The sequence below is a fragment of the Pagrus major genome, chromosome 5 (assembly GCF_040436345.1).
Source record: "Pagrus major chromosome 5, Pma_NU_1.0".
Taxonomy (NCBI): Eukaryota; Metazoa; Chordata; class Actinopteri; order Spariformes; family Sparidae; genus Pagrus; species Pagrus major.
This window is the reverse complement of record NC_133219.1, coordinates 28,278,759-28,296,638: the sequence shown is the minus strand read 5'-3', so window position 1 is coordinate 28,296,638 and position 17,880 is coordinate 28,278,759. Positions and strand designations below refer to the sequence as shown.

The 17,880-nt window shown below is 46.9% G+C and overlaps 25 non-coding genes across 25 annotated transcripts; all 25 read left to right on the top strand.

The window, feature by feature from the left end:
• The first annotated feature begins 350 nt into the window (after positions 1-350).
• Positions 351-469, top strand: LOC140997292 (5S ribosomal RNA). The gene has a single exon (XR_012179242.1). It is a non-coding gene; the product is annotated as a 5S ribosomal RNA (ribosomal RNA).
• Positions 470-1,938: 1,469 nt separating this feature from the next.
• Positions 1,939-2,057, top strand: LOC140997412 (5S ribosomal RNA). The gene has a single exon (XR_012179355.1). It is a non-coding gene; the product is annotated as a 5S ribosomal RNA (ribosomal RNA).
• A 506-nt stretch (positions 2,058-2,563) lies between these two features.
• On the top strand, positions 2,564-2,682 carry LOC140997291 (5S ribosomal RNA). The gene has a single exon (XR_012179241.1). It is a non-coding gene; the product is annotated as a 5S ribosomal RNA (ribosomal RNA).
• A 506-nt stretch (positions 2,683-3,188) lies between these two features.
• Positions 3,189-3,307, top strand: LOC140997290 (5S ribosomal RNA). Its single transcript, XR_012179240.1, has one exon. It is a non-coding gene; the product is annotated as a 5S ribosomal RNA (ribosomal RNA).
• Positions 3,308-3,813: 506 nt separating this feature from the next.
• LOC140997287 (5S ribosomal RNA) lies at positions 3,814-3,932 on the top strand. Its single transcript, XR_012179238.1, has one exon. It is a non-coding gene; the product is annotated as a 5S ribosomal RNA (ribosomal RNA).
• Positions 3,933-4,438: 506 nt separating this feature from the next.
• Positions 4,439-4,557, top strand: LOC140997286 (5S ribosomal RNA). The gene has a single exon (XR_012179237.1). It is a non-coding gene; the product is annotated as a 5S ribosomal RNA (ribosomal RNA).
• A 506-nt stretch (positions 4,558-5,063) lies between these two features.
• On the top strand, positions 5,064-5,182 carry LOC140997391 (5S ribosomal RNA). The gene has a single exon (XR_012179335.1). It is a non-coding gene; the product is annotated as a 5S ribosomal RNA (ribosomal RNA).
• A 506-nt stretch (positions 5,183-5,688) lies between these two features.
• Positions 5,689-5,807, top strand: LOC140997285 (5S ribosomal RNA). The gene has a single exon (XR_012179236.1). It is a non-coding gene; the product is annotated as a 5S ribosomal RNA (ribosomal RNA).
• Positions 5,808-6,313: 506 nt separating this feature from the next.
• LOC140997390 (5S ribosomal RNA) lies at positions 6,314-6,432 on the top strand. Its single transcript, XR_012179334.1, has one exon. It is a non-coding gene; the product is annotated as a 5S ribosomal RNA (ribosomal RNA).
• A 506-nt stretch (positions 6,433-6,938) lies between these two features.
• LOC140997284 (5S ribosomal RNA) lies at positions 6,939-7,057 on the top strand. The gene has a single exon (XR_012179235.1). It is a non-coding gene; the product is annotated as a 5S ribosomal RNA (ribosomal RNA).
• A 1,469-nt stretch (positions 7,058-8,526) lies between these two features.
• Positions 8,527-8,645, top strand: LOC140997098 (5S ribosomal RNA). The gene has a single exon (XR_012179061.1). It is a non-coding gene; the product is annotated as a 5S ribosomal RNA (ribosomal RNA).
• Positions 8,646-9,151: 506 nt separating this feature from the next.
• On the top strand, positions 9,152-9,270 carry LOC140997087 (5S ribosomal RNA). The gene has a single exon (XR_012179050.1). It is a non-coding gene; the product is annotated as a 5S ribosomal RNA (ribosomal RNA).
• A 506-nt stretch (positions 9,271-9,776) lies between these two features.
• Positions 9,777-9,895, top strand: LOC140997076 (5S ribosomal RNA). Its single transcript, XR_012179039.1, has one exon. It is a non-coding gene; the product is annotated as a 5S ribosomal RNA (ribosomal RNA).
• Positions 9,896-10,401: 506 nt separating this feature from the next.
• Positions 10,402-10,520, top strand: LOC140997319 (5S ribosomal RNA). The gene has a single exon (XR_012179268.1). It is a non-coding gene; the product is annotated as a 5S ribosomal RNA (ribosomal RNA).
• Positions 10,521-11,026: 506 nt separating this feature from the next.
• LOC140997064 (5S ribosomal RNA) lies at positions 11,027-11,145 on the top strand. The gene has a single exon (XR_012179028.1). It is a non-coding gene; the product is annotated as a 5S ribosomal RNA (ribosomal RNA).
• Positions 11,146-11,651: 506 nt separating this feature from the next.
• On the top strand, positions 11,652-11,770 carry LOC140997053 (5S ribosomal RNA). Its single transcript, XR_012179017.1, has one exon. It is a non-coding gene; the product is annotated as a 5S ribosomal RNA (ribosomal RNA).
• Positions 11,771-12,276: 506 nt separating this feature from the next.
• LOC140997041 (5S ribosomal RNA) lies at positions 12,277-12,395 on the top strand. Its single transcript, XR_012179006.1, has one exon. It is a non-coding gene; the product is annotated as a 5S ribosomal RNA (ribosomal RNA).
• A 506-nt stretch (positions 12,396-12,901) lies between these two features.
• LOC140997029 (5S ribosomal RNA) lies at positions 12,902-13,020 on the top strand. The gene has a single exon (XR_012178995.1). It is a non-coding gene; the product is annotated as a 5S ribosomal RNA (ribosomal RNA).
• A 506-nt stretch (positions 13,021-13,526) lies between these two features.
• Positions 13,527-13,645, top strand: LOC140997018 (5S ribosomal RNA). Its single transcript, XR_012178984.1, has one exon. It is a non-coding gene; the product is annotated as a 5S ribosomal RNA (ribosomal RNA).
• Positions 13,646-14,151: 506 nt separating this feature from the next.
• On the top strand, positions 14,152-14,270 carry LOC140997005 (5S ribosomal RNA). The gene has a single exon (XR_012178972.1). It is a non-coding gene; the product is annotated as a 5S ribosomal RNA (ribosomal RNA).
• Positions 14,271-14,776: 506 nt separating this feature from the next.
• Positions 14,777-14,895, top strand: LOC140996993 (5S ribosomal RNA). The gene has a single exon (XR_012178961.1). It is a non-coding gene; the product is annotated as a 5S ribosomal RNA (ribosomal RNA).
• A 506-nt stretch (positions 14,896-15,401) lies between these two features.
• LOC140996981 (5S ribosomal RNA) lies at positions 15,402-15,520 on the top strand. Its single transcript, XR_012178950.1, has one exon. It is a non-coding gene; the product is annotated as a 5S ribosomal RNA (ribosomal RNA).
• A 506-nt stretch (positions 15,521-16,026) lies between these two features.
• LOC140996970 (5S ribosomal RNA) lies at positions 16,027-16,145 on the top strand. Its single transcript, XR_012178939.1, has one exon. It is a non-coding gene; the product is annotated as a 5S ribosomal RNA (ribosomal RNA).
• A 506-nt stretch (positions 16,146-16,651) lies between these two features.
• On the top strand, positions 16,652-16,770 carry LOC140997283 (5S ribosomal RNA). The gene has a single exon (XR_012179234.1). It is a non-coding gene; the product is annotated as a 5S ribosomal RNA (ribosomal RNA).
• Positions 16,771-17,276: 506 nt separating this feature from the next.
• LOC140997282 (5S ribosomal RNA) lies at positions 17,277-17,395 on the top strand. The gene has a single exon (XR_012179233.1). It is a non-coding gene; the product is annotated as a 5S ribosomal RNA (ribosomal RNA).
• Positions 17,396-17,880: the final 485 nt, after the last annotated feature.

The window sequence follows — 17,880 nt, the reverse complement described above, 5'->3', positions numbered from 1 at the left end:
CCACTTCATGCTGTTTTATGCTACTGCTTCATTCCATTTCAGAGGGAAATATGGTACATTTTCCTCCTCTAAACATGTAATTATTTGATCCAATTGAATGCATCAATGAAAACACTGCTGAGACAATGATGTGTCAGTGCTTACCAATCCACTGACAGCTGTTTTCCATACAGCCAAAGCCTGGGAAATGTGAAAACAGGTGACGGCAGAGCTTGCTATGAAGGCTCATTTTTCATCCTGGTAACAGGATTTGCTTTATTTCTGGACGTACCCTACCTGCACTCCAAGACAAAACAATGAAACGCCATCTGAGGGCATCTTTAAAAGGCCTTTTTCGGGGTGCACGTGTGGCTTACGGCCATACCACTCTGAACACGCCCGATCTCGTCCGATCTCGGAAGCTAAGCAGGGTCGGGCCTGGTTAGTACTTGGATGGGAGACCGCCTGGGAATACCAGGTGCTGTAAGCTTTTTGACTTCTCTCTACAGACACCAGGCGGCGCTGCAGCTTCTTCAGTGGAGACAGAGGGTTGAAAAAAACCAGCAGCCTGTCTCTGCTTTTCCGATCATGCAGGCTGTCTGTTAACCCTCTAGGCGCCAGAGTTTATTTAGGAAAATATTCCGTTTGGATTGTAAGATTTCAAAAGGCTGTAGCTTGGAAGTGGTGAGAGATAAATTCATAGTGTAAATGAGAAAAATATTCATAATGACCTAAAGTTTGTGATGGGAGTAAATTTAATCATCTAATTTGCATATTGTGACATCACCAGGTGACTGAAAGTAACTTTCAGTAAAACTGATTTTTGAACATATTTACACAGAAAAAAAATATTTATATTGTCATCTCATCCTCAAAATAAAGGAACAGGAGTTTGATTGGAGTAAATTTACTAATCTAATTTGTATGTCACCAGGTAAAATTCAGTAAAACGGAATTCTGAACATATTTACACAGTAGATTTTTTTTTTTTCATCCTCTCATCCTCAGAGTAAATGAACAGGAATCTGATAGGAGTAAATGTCCTAATCTAACTTGTAAAAAGAAAAGAAAACTCTCGCCGTGATCAGCGTGTGTTGCTTGTGTGACAGTGTGCGCAGCTGCAGCATCGTCAGTCACTCGTCTCTGACGAGCGATCGTCATCAGAGGGCAAATCGTCCCCTTCTGAATCGCGATCAGCAAAGATCTGTGCAAGCACCTCATCCACACTGTAAAGTCTTTTGGGCATTTTGTTTTTTATTACAAAAATCGCTATCTGTCTCTCGATCTGTCCAGCACACTTCCGCCACCGCTCCGCGGCTCTCTCCTCTCCCACTATGCCCGCTTAGCCGCTGCCGCTCCGACAGCCGGTGTCGGGTTTCAAACTTTTTTTTCTCAAGTATTTTGCATAGAAACACACCCCGGAATGACGTCAGGATTGAAGCTGAATCTATTGGCTATCTAGTGGTAGCAAGCAGTAACAGCACAAGGCAGTAGATTTAAAGATATGGGCTGTTTTAATGAGCAATGTTGCCTGTCGCAATAATGCGACTTTGGCGCCTAGAGGGTTAAGGTGGAGCAATGTAAATGGCTATTCCTTCGCTTCCTGTCTCCACTTCATGCTGTTTTATGCTACTGCTTCATTCCATTTCAGAGGGAAATATGGTACATTTTCCTCCTCTAAACATGTAATTATTTGATCCAATTGAATGCATCAATGAAAACACTGCTGAGACAATGATGTGTCAGTGCTTACCAATCCACTGACAGCTGTTTTCCATACAGCCAAAGCCTGGGAAATGTGAAAACAGGTGACGGCAGAGCTTGCTATGAAGGCTCATTTTTCATCCTGGTAACAGGATTTGCTTTATTTCTGGACGTACCCTACCTGCACTCCAAGACAAAACAATGAAACGCCATCTGAGGGCATCTTTAAAAGGCCTTTTTCGGGGTGCACGTGTGGCTTACGGCCATACCACTCTGAACACGCCCGATCTCGTCCGATCTCAGAAGCTAAGCAGGGTCGGGCCTGGTTAGTACTTGGATGGGAGACCGCCTGGGAATACCAGGTGCTGTAAGCTTTTTGACTTCTCTCTACAGACACCAGGCGGCGCTGCAGCTTCTTCAGTGGAGACAGAGGGTTGAAAAAAACCAGCAGCCTGTCTCTGCTTTTCCGATCATGCAGGCTGTCTGTTAAGGTGGAGCAATGTAAATGGCTAGTCCTTCGCTTCCTGTCGCCACTTCATGCTGTTTTATGCTACTGCTTCATTCCATTTCAGAGGGAAATATGGTACATTTTCCTCCTCTAAACATGTAATTATTTGATCCAATTGAATGCATCAATGAAAACACTGCTGAGACAATGATGTGTCAGTGCTTACCAATCCACCGACAGCTGTTTTCCATACAGCCAAAGCCTGGGAAATGTGAAAACAGGTGACGGCAGAGCTTGCTATGAAGGCTCATTTTTCATCCTGGTAACAGGATTTGCTTTATTTCTGGACGTACCCTACCTGCACTCCAAGACAAAACAATGAAACGCCATCTGAGGGCATCTTTAAAAGGCCTTTTTCGGGGTGCACGTGTGGCTTACGGCCATACCACTCTGAACACGCCCGATCTCGTCCGATCTCGGAAGCTAAGCAGGGTCGGGCCTGGTTAGTACTTGGATGGGAGACCGCCTGGGAATACCAGGTGCTGTAAGCTTTTTGACTTCTCTCTACAGACACCAGGCGGCGCTGCAGCTTCTTCAGTGGAGACAGAGGGTTGAAAAAAACCAGCAGCCTGTCTCTGCTTTTCCGATCATGCAGGCTGTCTGTTAAGGTGGAGCAATGTAAATGGCTAGTCCTTCGCTTCCTGTTGCCACTTCATGCTGTTTTATGCTACTGCTTCATTCCATTTCAGAGGGAAATATGGTACATTTTCCTCCTCTAAACATGTAATTATTTGATCCAATTGAATGCATCAATGAAAACACTGCTGAGACAATGATGTGTCAGTGCTTACCAATCCACCGACAGCTGTTTTCCATACAGCCAAAGCCTGGGAAATGTGAAAACAGGTGACGGCAGAGCTTGCTATGAAGGCTCATTTTTCATCCTGGTAACAGGATTTGCTTTATTTCTGGACGTACCCTACCTGCACTCCAAGACAAAACAATGAAACGCCATCTGAGGGCATCTTTAAAAGGCCTTTTTCGGGGTGCACGTGTGGCTTACGGCCATACCACTCTGAACACGCCCGATCTCGTCCGATCTCGGAAGCTAAGCAGGGTCGGGCCTGGTTAGTACTTGGATGGGAGACCGCCTGGGAATACCAGGTGCTGTAAGCTTTTTGACTTCTCTCTACAGACACCAGGCAGCGCTGCAGCTTCTTCAGTGGAGACAGAGGGTTGAAAAAAACCAGCAGCCTGTCTCTGCTTTTCCGATCATGCAGGCTGTCTGTTAAGGTGGAGCAATGTAAATGGCTAGTCCTTCGCTTCCTGTCTCCACTTCATGCTGTTGTATGCTACTGCTTCATTCCATTTCAGAGGGAAATATGGTACATTTTCCTCCTCTAAACATGTAATTATTTGATCCAATGGAATGCATCAATGAAAACACTGCTGAGACAATGATGTGTCAGTGCTTACCAATCCACTGACAGCTGTTTTCCATACAGCCAAAGCCTGGGAAATGTGAAAACAGGTGACGGCAGAGCTTGCTATGAAGGCTCATTTTTCATCCTGGTAACAGGATTTGCTTTATTTCTGGACGTACCCTACCTGCACTCCAAGACAAAACAATGAAACGCCATCTGAGGGCATCTTTAAAAGGCCTTTTTCGGGGTGAACGTGTGGCTTACGGCCATACCACTCTGAACACGCCCGATCTCGTCCGATCTCGGAAGCTAAGCAGGGTCGGGCCTGGTTAGTACTTGGATGGGAGACCGCCTGGGAATACCAGGTGCTGTAAGCTTTTTGACTTCTCTCTACAGACACCAGGCGGCGCTGCAGCTTCTTCAGTGGAGACAGAGGGTTGAAAAAAACCAGCAGCCTGTCTCTGCTTTTCCGATCATGCAGGCTGTCTGTTAAGGTGGAGCAATGTAAATGGCTAGTCCTTCGCTTCCTGTCTCCACTTCATGCTGTTTTATGCTACTGCTTCATTCCATTTCAGAGGGAAATATGGTACATTTTCCTGCTCTAAACATGTAATTATTTGATCCAATTGAATGCATCAATGAAAACACTGCTGAGACAATGATGTGTCAGTGCTTACCAATCCACCGACAGCTGTTTTCCATACAGCCAAAGCCTGGGAAATGTGAAAACAAGTGACGGCAGAGCTTGCTATGAAGGCTCATTTTTCATCCTGGTAACAGGATTTGCTTGATTTCTGGACGTACCCTACCTGCACTCCAAGACAAAACAATGAAACGCCATCTGAGGGCAACTTTAAAAGGCCTTTTTCGGGGTGAACGTGTGGCTTACGGCCATACCACTCTGAACACGCCCGATCTCGTCCGATCTCGGAAGCTAAGCAGGGTCGGGCCTGGTTAGTACTTGGATGGGAGACCGCCTGGGAATACCAGGTGCTGTAAGCTTTTTGACTTCTCTCTACAGACACCAGGCGGCGCTGCAGCTTCTTCAGTGGAGACAGAGGGTTGAAAAAAACCAGCAGCCTGTCTCTGCTTTTCCGATCATGCAGGCTGTCTGTTAAGGTGGAGCAATGTAAATGGCTAGTCCTTCGCTTCCTGTCTCCACTTCATGCTGTTTTATGCTACTGCTTCATTCCATTTCAGAGGGAAATATGGTACATTTTCCTGCTCTAAACATGTAATTATTTGATCCAATTGAATGCATCAATGAAAACACTGCTGAGACAATGATGTGTCAGTGCTTACCAATCCACTGACAGCTGTTTTCCATACAGCCAAAGCCTGGGAAATGTGAAAACAGGTGACGGCAGAGCTTGCTATGAAGGCTCATTTTTCATCCTGGTAACAGGATTTGCTTTATTTCTGGACGTACCCTACCTGCACTCCAAGACAAAACAATGAAACGCCATCTGAGGGCATCTTTAAAAGGCCTTTTTCGGGGTGCACGTGTGGCTTACGGCCATACCACTCTGAACACGCCCGATCTCGTCCGATCTCGGAAGCTAAGCAGGGTCGGGCCTGTTTAGTACTTGGATGGGAGACCGCCTGGGAATACCAGGTGCTGTAAGCTTTTTGACTTCTCTCTACAGACACCAGGCGGCGCTGCGGCTTCTTCAGTGGAGACAGAGGGTTGAAAAAAACCAGCAGCCTGTCTCTGCTTTTCCGATCATGCAGGCTGTCTGTTAAGGTGGAGCAATGTAAATGGCTAGTCCTTCGCTTCCTGTTGCCACTTCATGCTGTTTTATGCTACTGCTTCATTCCATTTCAGAGGGAAATATGGTACATTTTCCTCCTCTAAACATGTAATTATTTGATCCAATTGAATGCATCAATGAAAACACTGCTGAGACAATGATGTGTCAGTGCTTACCAATCCACCGACAGCTGTTTTCCATACAGCCAAAGCCTGGGAAATGTGAAAACAGGTGACGGCAGAGCTTGCTATGAAGGCTCATTTTTCATCCTGGTAACAGGATTTGCTTTATTTCTGGACGTACCCTACCTGCACTCCAAGACAAAACAATGAAACGCCATCTGAGGGCATCTTTAAAAGGCCTTTTTCGGGGTGCACGTGTGGCTTACGGCCATACCACTCTGAACACGCCCGATCTCGTCCGATCTCGGAAGCTAAGCAGGGTCGGGCCTGGTTAGTACTTGGATGGGAGACCGCCTGGGAATACCAGGTGCTGTAAGCTTTTTGACTTCTCTCTACAGACACCAGGCGGCGCTGCAGCTTCTTCAGTGGAGACAGAGGGTTGAAAAAAACCAGCAGCCTGTCTCTGCTTTTCCGATCATGCAGGCTGTCTGTTAAGGTGGAGCAATGTAAATGGCTAGTCCTTCGCTTCCTGTCTCCACTTCATGCTGTTTTATGCTACTGCTTCATTCCATTTCAGAGGGAAATATGGTACATTTTCCTGCTCTAAACATGTAATTATTTGATCCAATTGAATGCATCAATGAAAACACTGCTGAGACAATGATGTGTCAGTGCTTACCAATCCACTGACAGCTGTTTTCCATACAGCCAAAGCCTGGGAAATGTGAAAACAGGTGACGGCAGAGCTTGCTATGAAGGCTCATTTTTCATCCTGGTAACAGGATTTGCTTTATTTCTGGACGTACCCTACCTGCACTCCAAGACAAAACAATGAAACGCCATCTGAGGGCATCTTTAAAAGGCCTTTTTCGGGGTGCACGTGTGGCTTACGGCCATACCACTCTGAACACGCCCGATCTCGTCCGATCTCGGAAGCTAAGCAGGGTCGGGCCTGTTTAGTACTTGGATGGGAGACCGCCTGGGAATACCAGGTGCTGTAAGCTTTTTGACTTCTCTCTACAGACACCAGGCGGCGCTGCGGCTTCTTCAGTGGAGACAGAGGGTTGAAAAAAACCAGCAGCCTGTCTCTGCTTTTCCGATCATGCAGGCTGTCTGTTAAGGTGGAGCAATGTAAATGGCTAGTCCTTCGCTTCCTGTTGCCACTTCATGCTGTTTTATGCTACTGCTTCATTCCATTTCAGAGGGAAATATGGTACATTTTCCTCCTCTAAACATGTAATTATTTGATCCAATTGAATGCATCAATGAAAACACTGCTGAGACAATGATGTGTCAGTGCTTACCAATCCACCGACAGCTGTTTTCCATACAGCCAAAGCCTGGGAAATGTGAAAACAGGTGACGGCAGAGCTTGCTATGAAGGCTCATTTTTCATCCTGGTAACAGGATTTGCTTTATTTCTGGACGTACCCTACCTGCACTCCAAGACAAAACAATGAAACGCCATCTGAGGGCATCTTTAAAAGGCCTTTTTCGGGGTGCACGTGTGGCTTACGGCCATACCACTCTGAACACGCCCGATCTCGTCCGATCTCGGAAGCTAAGCAGGGTCGGGCCTGGTTAGTACTTGGATGGGAGACCGCCTGGGAATACCAGGTGCTGTAAGCTTTTTGACTTCTCTCTACAGACACCAGGCGGCGCTGCAGCTTCTTCAGTGGAGACAGAGGGTTGAAAAAAACCAGCAGCCTGTCTCTGCTTTTCCGATCATGCAGGCTGTCTGTTAACCCTCTAGGCGCCAGAGTTTATTTAGGAAAATATTCCGTTTGGATTGTAAGATTTCAAAAGGCTGTAGCTTGGAAGTGGTGAGAGATAAATTCATAGTGTAAATGAGAAAAATATTCATAATGACCTAAAGTTTGTGATGGGAGTAAATTTAATCATCTAATTTGCATATTGTGACGTCACCAGGTGACTGAAAGTAACTTTCAGTAAAACTGATTTTTGAACATATTTACACAGAAAAAAAATATTTATATTGTCATCTCATCCTCAAAATAAAGGAACAGGAGTTTGATTGGAGTAAATTTACTAATCTAATTTGTATGTCACCAGGTAAAATTCAGTAAAACGGAATTCTGAACATATTTACACAGTAGATTTTTTTTTTTTCATCCTCTCATCCCCAGAGTAAATGAACAGGAATCTGATAGGAGTAAATGTCCTAATCTAACTTGTAAAAAGAAAAGAAAACTCTCGCCGTGATCAGCGTGTGTTGCTTGTGTGACAGTGTGCGCAGCTGCAGCATCGTCAGTCACTCGTCTCTGACGAGCGATCGTCATCAGAGGGCAAATCGTCCCCTTCTGAATCGCGATCAGCAAAGATCTGTGCAAGCACCTCATCCACACTGTAAAGTCTTTTGGGCATTTTGTTTTTTATTACAAAAATCGCTATCTGTCTCTCGATCTGTCCAGCACACTTCCGCCACCGCTCCGCGGCTCTCTCCTCTCCCACTCTGCCCGCTTAGCCGCTGCCGCTCCGACAGCCGGTGTCGGGTTTCAAACTTTTTTTTCTCAAGTATTTTGCATAGAAACACACCCCGGAATGACGTCAGGATTGAAGCTGAATCTATTGGCTATCTAGTGGTAGCAAGCAGTAACAGCACAAGGCAGTAGATTTAAAGATATGGGCTGTTTTAATGAGCAATGTTGCCTGTCGCAATAATGCGACTTTGGCGCCTAGAGGGTTAAGGTGGAGCAATGTAAATGGCTAGTCCTTCGCTTCCTGTCTCCACTTCATGCTGTTTTATGCTACTGCTTCATTCCATTTCAGAGGGAAATATGGTACATTTTCCTCCTCTAAACATGTAATTATTTGATCCAATCGAATGCATCAATGAAAACACTGCTGAGACAATGATGTGTCAGTGCTTACCAATCCACTGACAGCTGTTTTCCATACAGCCAAAGCCTGGGAAATGTGAAAACAGGTGACGGCAGAGCTTGCTATGAAGGCTCATTTTTCATCCTGGTAACAGGATTTGCTTTATTTCTGGACGTACCCTACCTGCACTCCAAGGCAAAACAATGAAACGCCATCTGAGGGCATCTTTAAAAGGCCTTTTTCGGGGTGCACGTGTGGCTTACGGCCATACCACTCTGAACGCGCCCGATCTCGTCCGATCTCGGAAGCTAAGCAGGGTCGGGCCTGGTTAGTACTTGGATGGGAGACCGCCTGGGAATACCAGGTGCTGTAAGCTTTTTGACTTCTCTCTACAGACACCAGGCGGCGCTGCAGCTTCTTCAGTGGAGACAGAGGGTTGAAAAAAACCAGCAGCCTGTCTCTGCTTTTCCGATCATGCAGGCTGTCTGTTAAGGTGGAGCAATGTAAATGGCTAGTCCTTCGCTTCCTGTCTCCACTTCATGCTGTTTTATGCTACTGCTTCATTCCATTTCAGAGGGAAATATGGTACATTTTCCTCCTCTAAACATGTAATTATTTGATCCAATCGAATGCATCAGTGAAAACACTGCTGAGACAATGATGTGTCAGTGCTTACCAATCCACTGACAGCTGTTTTCCATACAGCCAAAGCCTGGGAAATGTGAAAACAGGTGACGGCAGAGCTTGCTATGAAGGCTCATTTTTCATCCTGGTAACAGGATTTGCTTTATTTCTGGACGTACCCTACCTGCACTCCAAGGCAAAACAATGAAACGCCATCTGAGGGCATCTTTAAAAGGCCTTTTTCGGGGTGCACGTGTGGCTTACGGCCATACCACTCTGAACGCGCCCGATCTCGTCCGATCTCGGAAGCTAAGCAGGGTCGGGCCTGGTTAGTACTTGGATGGGAGACCGCCTGGGAATACCAGGTGCTGTAAGCTTTTTGACTTCTCTCTACAGACACCAGGCGGCGCTGCAGCTTCTTCAGTGGAGACAGAGGGTTGAAAAAAACCAGCAGCCTGTCTCTGCTTTTCCGATCATGCAGGCTGTCTGTTAAGGTGGAGCAATGTAAATGGCTAGTCCTTCGCTTCCTGTCTCCACTTCATGCTGTTTTATGCTACTGCTTCATTCCATTTCAGAGGGAAATATGGTACATTTTCCTCCTCTAAACATGTAATTATTTGATCCAATCGAATGCATCAGTGAAAACACTGCTGAGACAATGATGTGTCAGTGCTTACCAATCCACTGACAGCTGTTTTCCATACAGCCAAAGCCTGGGAAATGTGAAAACAGGTGACGGCAGAGCTTGCTATGAAGGCTCATTTTTCATCCTGGTAACAGGATTTGCTTTATTTCTGGACGTACCCTACCTGCACTCCAAGGCAAAACAATGAAACGCCATCTGAGGGCATCTTTAAAAGGCCTTTTTCGGGGTGCACGTGTGGCTTACGGCCATACCACTCTGAACGCGCCCGATCTCGTCCGATCTCGGAAGCTAAGCAGGGTCGGGCCTGGTTAGTACTTGGATGGGAGACCGCCTGGGAATACCAGGTGCTGTAAGCTTTTTGACTTCTCTCTACAGACACCAGGCGGCGCTGCAGCTTCTTCAGTGGAGACAGAGGGTTGAAAAAAACCAGCAGCCTGTCTCTGCTTTTCCGATCATGCAGGCTGTCTGTTAAGGTGGAGCAATGTAAATGGCTAGTCCTTCGCTTCCTGTCTCCACTTCATGCTGTTTTATGCTACTGCTTCCTTCCATTTCAGAGGGAAATATGGTACATTTTCCTCCTCTAAACATGTAATTATTTGATCCAATCGAATGCATCAGTGAAAACACTGCTGAGACAATGATGTGTCAGTGCTTACCAATCCACTGACAGCTGTTTTCCATACAGCCAAAGCCTGGGAAATGTGAAAACAGGTGACGGCAGAGCTTGCTATGAAGGCTCATTTTTCATCCTGGTAACAGGATTTGCTTTATTTCTGGACGTACCCTACCTGCACTCCAAGGCAAAACAATGAAACGCCATCTGAGGGCATCTTTAAAAGGCCTTTTTCGGGGTGCACGTGTGGCTTACGGCCATACCACTCTGAACGCGCCCGATCTCGTCCGATCTCGGAAGCTAAGCAGGGTCGGGCCTGGTTAGTACTTGGATGGGAGACCGCCTGGGAATACCAGGTGTTGTAAGCTTTTTGACTTCTCTCTACAGACACCAGGCGGCGCTGCAGCTTCTTCAGTGGAGACAGAGGGTTGAAAAAAACCAGCAGCCTGTCTCTGCTTTTCCGATCATGCAGGCTGTCTGTTAAGGTGGAGCAATGTAAATGGCTAGTCCTTCGCTTCCTGTCTCCACTTCATGCTGTTTTATGCTACTGCTTCATTCCATTTCAGAGGGAAATATGGTACATTTTCCTCCTCTAAACATGTAATTATTTGATCCAATCGAATGCATCAGTGAAAACACTGCTGAGACAATGATGTGTCAGTGCTTACCAATCCACTGACAGCTGTTTTCCATACAGCCAAAGCCTGGGAAATGTGAAAACAGGTGACGGCAGAGCTTGCTATGAAGGCTCATTTTTCATCCTGGTAACAGGATTTGCTTTATTTCTGGACGTACCCTACCTGCACTCCAAGGCAAAACAATGAAACGCCATCTGAGGGCATCTTTAAAAGGCCTTTTTCGGGGTGCACGTGTGGCTTACGGCCATACCACTCTGAACGCGCCCGATCTCGTCCGATCTCGGAAGCTAAGCAGGGTCGGGCCTGGTTAGTACTTGGATGGGAGACCGCCTGGGAATACCAGGTGCTGTAAGCTTTTTGACTTCTCTCTACAGACACCAGGCGGCGCTGCAGCTTCTTCAGTGGAGACAGAGGGTTGAAAAAAACCAGCAGCCTGTCTCTGCTTTTCCGATCATGCAGGCTGTCTGTTAAGGTGGAGCAATGTAAATGGCTAGTCCTTCGCTTCCTGTCTCCACTTCATGCTGTTTTATGCTACTGCTTCATTCCATTTCAGAGGGAAATATGGTACATTTTCCTCCTCTAAACATGTAATTATTTGATCCAATCGAATGCATCAATGAAAACACTGCTGAGAAAATGATGTGTCAGTGCTTACCAATCCACTGACAGCTGTTTTCCATACAGCCAAAGCCTGGGAAATGTGAAAACAGGTGACGGCAGAGCTTGCTATGAAGGCTCATTTTTCATCCTGGTAACAGGATTTGCTTTATTTCTGGACGTACCCTACCTGCACTCCAAGGCAAAACAATGAAACGCCATCTGAGGGCATCTTTAAAAGGCCTTTTTCGGGGTGCACGTGTGGCTTACGGCCATACCACTCTGAACGCGCCCGATCTCGTCCGATCTCGGAAGCTAAGCAGGGTCGGGCCTGGTTAGTACTTGGATGGGAGACCGCCTGGGAATACCAGGTGCTGTAAGCTTTTTGACTTCTCTCTACAGACACCAGGCGGCGCTGCAGCTTCTTCAGTGGAGACAGAGGGTTGAAAAAAACCAGCAGCCTGTCTCTGCTTTTCCGATCATGCAGGCTGTCTGTTAAGGTGGAGCAATGTAAATGGCTAGTCCTTCGCTTCCTGTCTCCACTTCATGCTGTTTTATGCTACTGCTTCATTCCATTTCAGAGGGAAATATGGTACATTTTCCTCCTCTAAACATGTAATTATTTGATCCAATCGAATGCATCAATGAAAACACTGCTGAGACAATGATGTGTCAGTGCTTACCAATCCACTGACAGCTGTTTTCCATACAGCCAAAGCCTGGGAAATGTGAAAACAGGTGACGGCAGAGCTTGCTATGAAGGCTCATTTTTCATCCTGGTAACAGGATTTGCTTTATTTCTGGACGTACCCTACCTGCACTCCAAGGCAAAACAATGAAACGCCATCTGAGGGCATCTTTAAAAGGCCTTTTTCGGGGTGCACGTGTGGCTTACGGCCATACCACTCTGAACGCGCCCGATCTCGTCCGATCTCGGAAGCTAAGCAGGGTCGGGCCTGGTTAGTACTTGGATGGGAGACCGCCTGGGAATACCAGGTGCTGTAAGCTTTTTGACTTCTCTCTACAGACACCAGGCGGCGCTGCAGCTTCTTCAGTGGAGACAGAGGGTTGAAAAAAACCAGCAGCCTGTCTCTGCTTTTCCGATCATGCAGGCTGTCTGTTAAGGTGGAGCAATGTAAATGGCTAGTCCTTCGCTTCCTGTCTCCACTTCATGCTGTTTTATGCTACTGCTTCATTCCATTTCAGAGGGAAATATGGTACATTTTCCTCCTCTAAACATGTAATTATTTGATCCAATCGAATGCATCAATGAAAACACTGCTGAGACAATGATGTGTCAGTGCTTACCAATCCACTGACAGCTGTTTTCCATACAGCCAAAGCCTGGGAAATGTGAAAACAGGTGACGGCAGAGCTTGCTATGAAGGCTCATTTTTCATCCTGGTAACAGGATTTGCTTTATTTCTGGACGTACCCTACCTGCACTCCAAGGCAAAACAATGAAACGCCATCTGAGGGCATCTTTAAAAGGCCTTTTTCGGGGTGCACGTGTGGCTTACGGCCATACCACTCTGAACGCGCCCGATCTCGTCCGATCTCGGAAGCTAAGCAGGGTCGGGCCTGGTTAGTACTTGGATGGGAGACCGCCTGGGAATACCAGGTGCTGTAAGCTTTTTGACTTCTCTCTACAGACACCAGGCGGCGCTGCAGCTTCTTCAGTGGAGACAGAGGGTTGAAAAAAACCAGCAGCCTGTCTCTGCTTTTCCGATCATGCAGGCTGTCTGTTAAGGTGGAGCAATGTAAATGGCTAGTCCTTCGCTTCCTGTCTCCACTTCATGCTGTTTTATGCTACTGCTTCATTCCATTTCAGAGGGAAATATGGTACATTTTCCTCCTCTAAACATGTAATTATTTGATCCAATCGAATGCATCAGTGAAAACACTGCTGAGACAATGATGTGTCAGTGCTTACCAATCCACTGACAGCTGTTTTCCATACAGCCAAAGCCTGGGAAATGTGAAAACAGGTGACGGCAGAGCTTGCTATGAAGGCTCATTTTTCATCCTGGTAACAGGATTTGCTTTATTTCTGGACGTACCCTACCTGCACTCCAAGGCAAAACAATGAAACGCCATCTGAGGGCATCTTTAAAAGGCCTTTTTCGGGGTGCACGTGTGGCTTACGGCCATACCACTCTGAACGCGCCCGATCTCGTCCGATCTCGGAAGCTAAGCAGGGTCGGGCCTGGTTAGTACTTGGATGGGAGACCGCCTGGGAATACCAGGTGCTGTAAGCTTTTTGACTTCTCTCTACAGACACCAGGCGGCGCTGCAGCTTCTTCAGTGGAGACAGAGGGTTGAAAAAAACCAGCAGCCTGTCTCTGCTTTTCCGATCATGCAGGCTGTCTGTTAAGGTGGAGCAATGTAAATGGCTAGTCCTTCGCTTCCTGTCTCCACTTCATGCTGTTTTATGCTACTGCTTCATTCCATTTCAGAGGGAAATATGGTACATTTTCCTCCTCTAAACATGTAATTATTTGATCCAATCGAATGCATCAGTGAAAACACTGCTGAGACAATGATGTGTCAGTGCTTACCAATCCACTGACAGCTGTTTTCCATACAGCCAAAGCCTGGGAAATGTGAAAACAGGTGACGGCAGAGCTTGCTATGAAGGCTCATTTTTCATCCTGGTAACAGGATTTGCTTTATTTCTGGACGTACCCTACCTGCACTCCAAGGCAAAACAATGAAACGCCATCTGAGGGCATCTTTAAAAGGCCTTTTTCGGGGTGCACGTGTGGCTTACGGCCATACCACTCTGAACGCGCCCGATCTCGTCCGATCTCGGAAGCTAAGCAGGGTCGGGCCTGGTTAGTACTTGGATGGGAGACCGCCTGGGAATACCAGGTGCTGTAAGCTTTTTGACTTCTCTCTACAGACACCAGGCGGCGCTGCAGCTTCTTCAGTGGAGACAGAGGGTTGAAAAAAACCAGCAGCCTGTCTCTGCTTTTCCGATCATGCAGGCTGTCTGTTAAGGTGGAGCAATGTAAATGGCTAGTCCTTCGCTTCCTGTCTCCACTTCATGCTGTTTTATGCTACTGCTTCATTCCATTTCAGAGGGAAATATGGTACATTTTCCTCCTCTAAACATGTAATTATTTGATCCAATCGAATGCATCAGTGAAAACACTGCTGAGACAATGATGTGTCAGTGCTTACCAATCCACTGACAGCTGTTTTCCATACAGCCAAAGCCTGGGAAATGTGAAAACAGGTGACGGCAGAGCTTGCTATGAAGGCTCATTTTTCATCCTGGTAACAGGATTTGCTTTATTTCTGGACGTACCCTACCTGCACTCCAAGGCAAAACAATGAAACGCCATCTGAGGGCATCTTTAAAAGGCCTTTTTCGGGGTGCACGTGTGGCTTACGGCCATACCACTCTGAACGCGCCCGATCTCGTCCGATCTCGGAAGCTAAGCAGGGTCGGGCCTGGTTAGTACTTGGATGGGAGACCGCCTGGGAATACCAGGTGCTGTAAGCTTTTTGACTTCTCTCTACAGACACCAGGCGGCGCTGCAGCTTCTTCAGTGGAGACAGAGGGTTGAAAAAAACCAGCAGCCTGTCTCTGCTTTTCCGATCATGCAGGCTGTCTGTTAAGGTGGAGCAATGTAAATGGCTAGTCCTTCGCTTCCTGTCTCCACTTCATGCTGTTTTATGCTACTGCTTCATTCCATTTCAGAGGGAAATATGGTACATTTTCCTCCTCTAAACATGTAATTATTTGATCCAATCGAATGCATCAGTGAAAACACTGCTGAGACAATGATGTGTCAGTGCTTACCAATCCACTGACAGCTGTTTTCCATACAGCCAAAGCCTGGGAAATGTGAAAACAGGTGACGGCAGAGCTTGCTATGAAGGCTCATTTTTCATCCTGGTAACAGGATTTGCTTTATTTCTGGACGTACCCTACCTGCACTCCAAGGCAAAACAATGAAACGCCATCTGAGGGCATCTTTAAAAGGCCTTTTTCGGGGTGCACGTGTGGCTTACGGCCATACCACTCTGAACGCGCCCGATCTCGTCCGATCTCGGAAGCTAAGCAGGGTCGGGCCTGGTTAGTACTTGGATGGGAGACCGCCTGGGAATACCAGGTGCTGTAAGCTTTTTGACTTCTCTCTACAGACACCAGGCGGCGCTGCAGCTTCTTCAGTGGAGACAGAGGGTTGAAAAAAACCAGCAGCCTGTCTCTGCTTTTCCGATCATGCAGGCTGTCTGTTAAGGTGGAGCAATGTAAATGGCTAGTCCTTCGCTTCCTGTCTCCACTTCATGCTGTTTTATGCTACTGCTTCATTCCATTTCAGAGGGAAATATGGTACATTTTCCTCCTCTAAACATGTAATTATTTGATCCAATCGAATGCATCAATGAAAACACTGCTGAGACAATGATGTGTCAGTGCTTACCAATCCACTGACAGCTGTTTTCCATACAGCCAAAGCCTGGGAAATGTGAAAACAGGTGACGGCAGAGCTTGCTATGAAGGCTCATTTTTCATCCTGGTAACAGGATTTGCTTTATTTCTGGACGTACCCTACCTGCACTCCAAGGCAAAACAATGAAACGCCATCTGAGGGCATCTTTAAAAGGCCTTTTTCGGGGTGCACGTGTGGCTTACGGCCATACCACTCTGAACGCGCCCGATCTCGTCCGATCTCGGAAGCTAAGCAGGGTCGGGCCTGGTTAGTACTTGGATGGGAGACCGCCTGGGAATACCAGGTGCTGTAAGCTTTTTGACTTCTCTCTACAGACACCAGGCGGCGCTGCAGCTTCTTCAGTGGAGACAGAGGGTTGAAAAAAACCAGCAGCCTGTCTCTGCTTTTCCGATCATGCAGGCTGTCTGTTAAGGTGGAGCAATGTAAATGGCTAGTCCTTCGCTTCCTGTCTCCACTTCATGCTGTTTTATGCTACTGCTTCATTCCATTTCAGAGGGAAATATGGTACATTTCCCTCCTCTAAACATGTAATTATTTGATCCAATCGAATGCATCAATGAAAACACTGCTGAGACAATGATGTGTCAGTGCTTACCAATCCACTGACAGCTGTTTTCCATACAGCCAAAGCCTGGGAAATGTGAAAACAGGTGACGGCAGAGCTTGCTATGAAGGCTCATTTTTCATCCTGGTAACAGGATTTGCTTTATTTCTGGACGTACCCTACCTGCACTCCAAGGCAAAACAATGAAACGCCATCTGAGGGCATCTTCAAAAGGCCTTTTTCGGGGTGCACGTGTGGCTTACGGCCATACCACTCTGAACACGCCCGATCTCGTCCGATCTCGGAAGCTAAGCAGGGTCGGGCCTGGTTAGTACTTGGATGGGAGACCGCCTGGGAATACCAGGTGCTGTAAGCTTTTTGACTTCTCTCTACAGACACCAGGCGGCGCTGCAGCTTCTTCAGTGGAGACAGAGGGTTGAAAAAAACCAGCAGCCTGTCTCTGCTTTTCCGATCATGCAGGCTGTCTGTTAAGGTGGAGCAATGTAAATGGCTAGTCCTTCGCTTCCTGTCTCCACTTCATGCTGTTTTATGCTACTGCTTCATTCCATTTCAGAGGGAAATATGGTACATTTTCCTCCTCTAAACATGTAATTATTTGATCCAATCGAATGCATCAATGAAAACACTGCTGAGACAATGATGTGTCAGTGCTTACCAATCCACTGACAGCTGTTTTCCATACAGCCAAAGCCTGGGAAATGTGAAAACAGGTGACGGCAGAGCTTGCTATGAAGGCTCATTTTTCATCCTGGTAACAGGATTTGCTTTATTTCTGGACGTACCCTACCTGCACTCCAAGGCAAAACAATGAAACGCCATCTGAGGGCATCTTCAAAAGGCCTTTTTCGGGGTGCACGTGTGGCTTACGGCCATACCACTCTGAACACGCCCGATCTCGTCCGATCTCGGAAGCTAAGCAGGGTCGGGCCTGGTTAGTACTTGGATGGGAGACCGCCTGGGAATACCAGGTGCTGTAAGCTTTTTGACTTCTCTCTACAGACACCAGGCGGCGCTGCAGCTTCTTCAGTGGAGACAGAGGGTTGAAAAAAACCAGCAGCCTGTCTCTGCTTTTCCGATCATGCAGGCTGTCTGTTAAGGTGGAGCAATGTAAATGGCTAGTCCTTCGCTTCCTGTCTCCACTTCATGCTGTTTTATGCTACTGCTTCATTCCATTTCAGAGGGAAATATGGTACATTTCCCTCCTCTAAACATGTAATTATTTGATCCAATCGAATGCATCAATGAAAACACTGCTGAGACAATGATGTGTCAGTGCTTACCAATCCACTGACAGCTGTTTTCCATACAGCCAAAGCCTGGGAAATGTGAAAACAGGTGACGGCAGAGCTTGCTATGAAGGCTCATTTTTCATCCTGGTAACAGGATTTGCTTTATTTCTGGACGTACCCTACCTGCACTCCAAGGCAAAACAATGAAACGCCATCTGAGGGCATCTTCAAAAGGC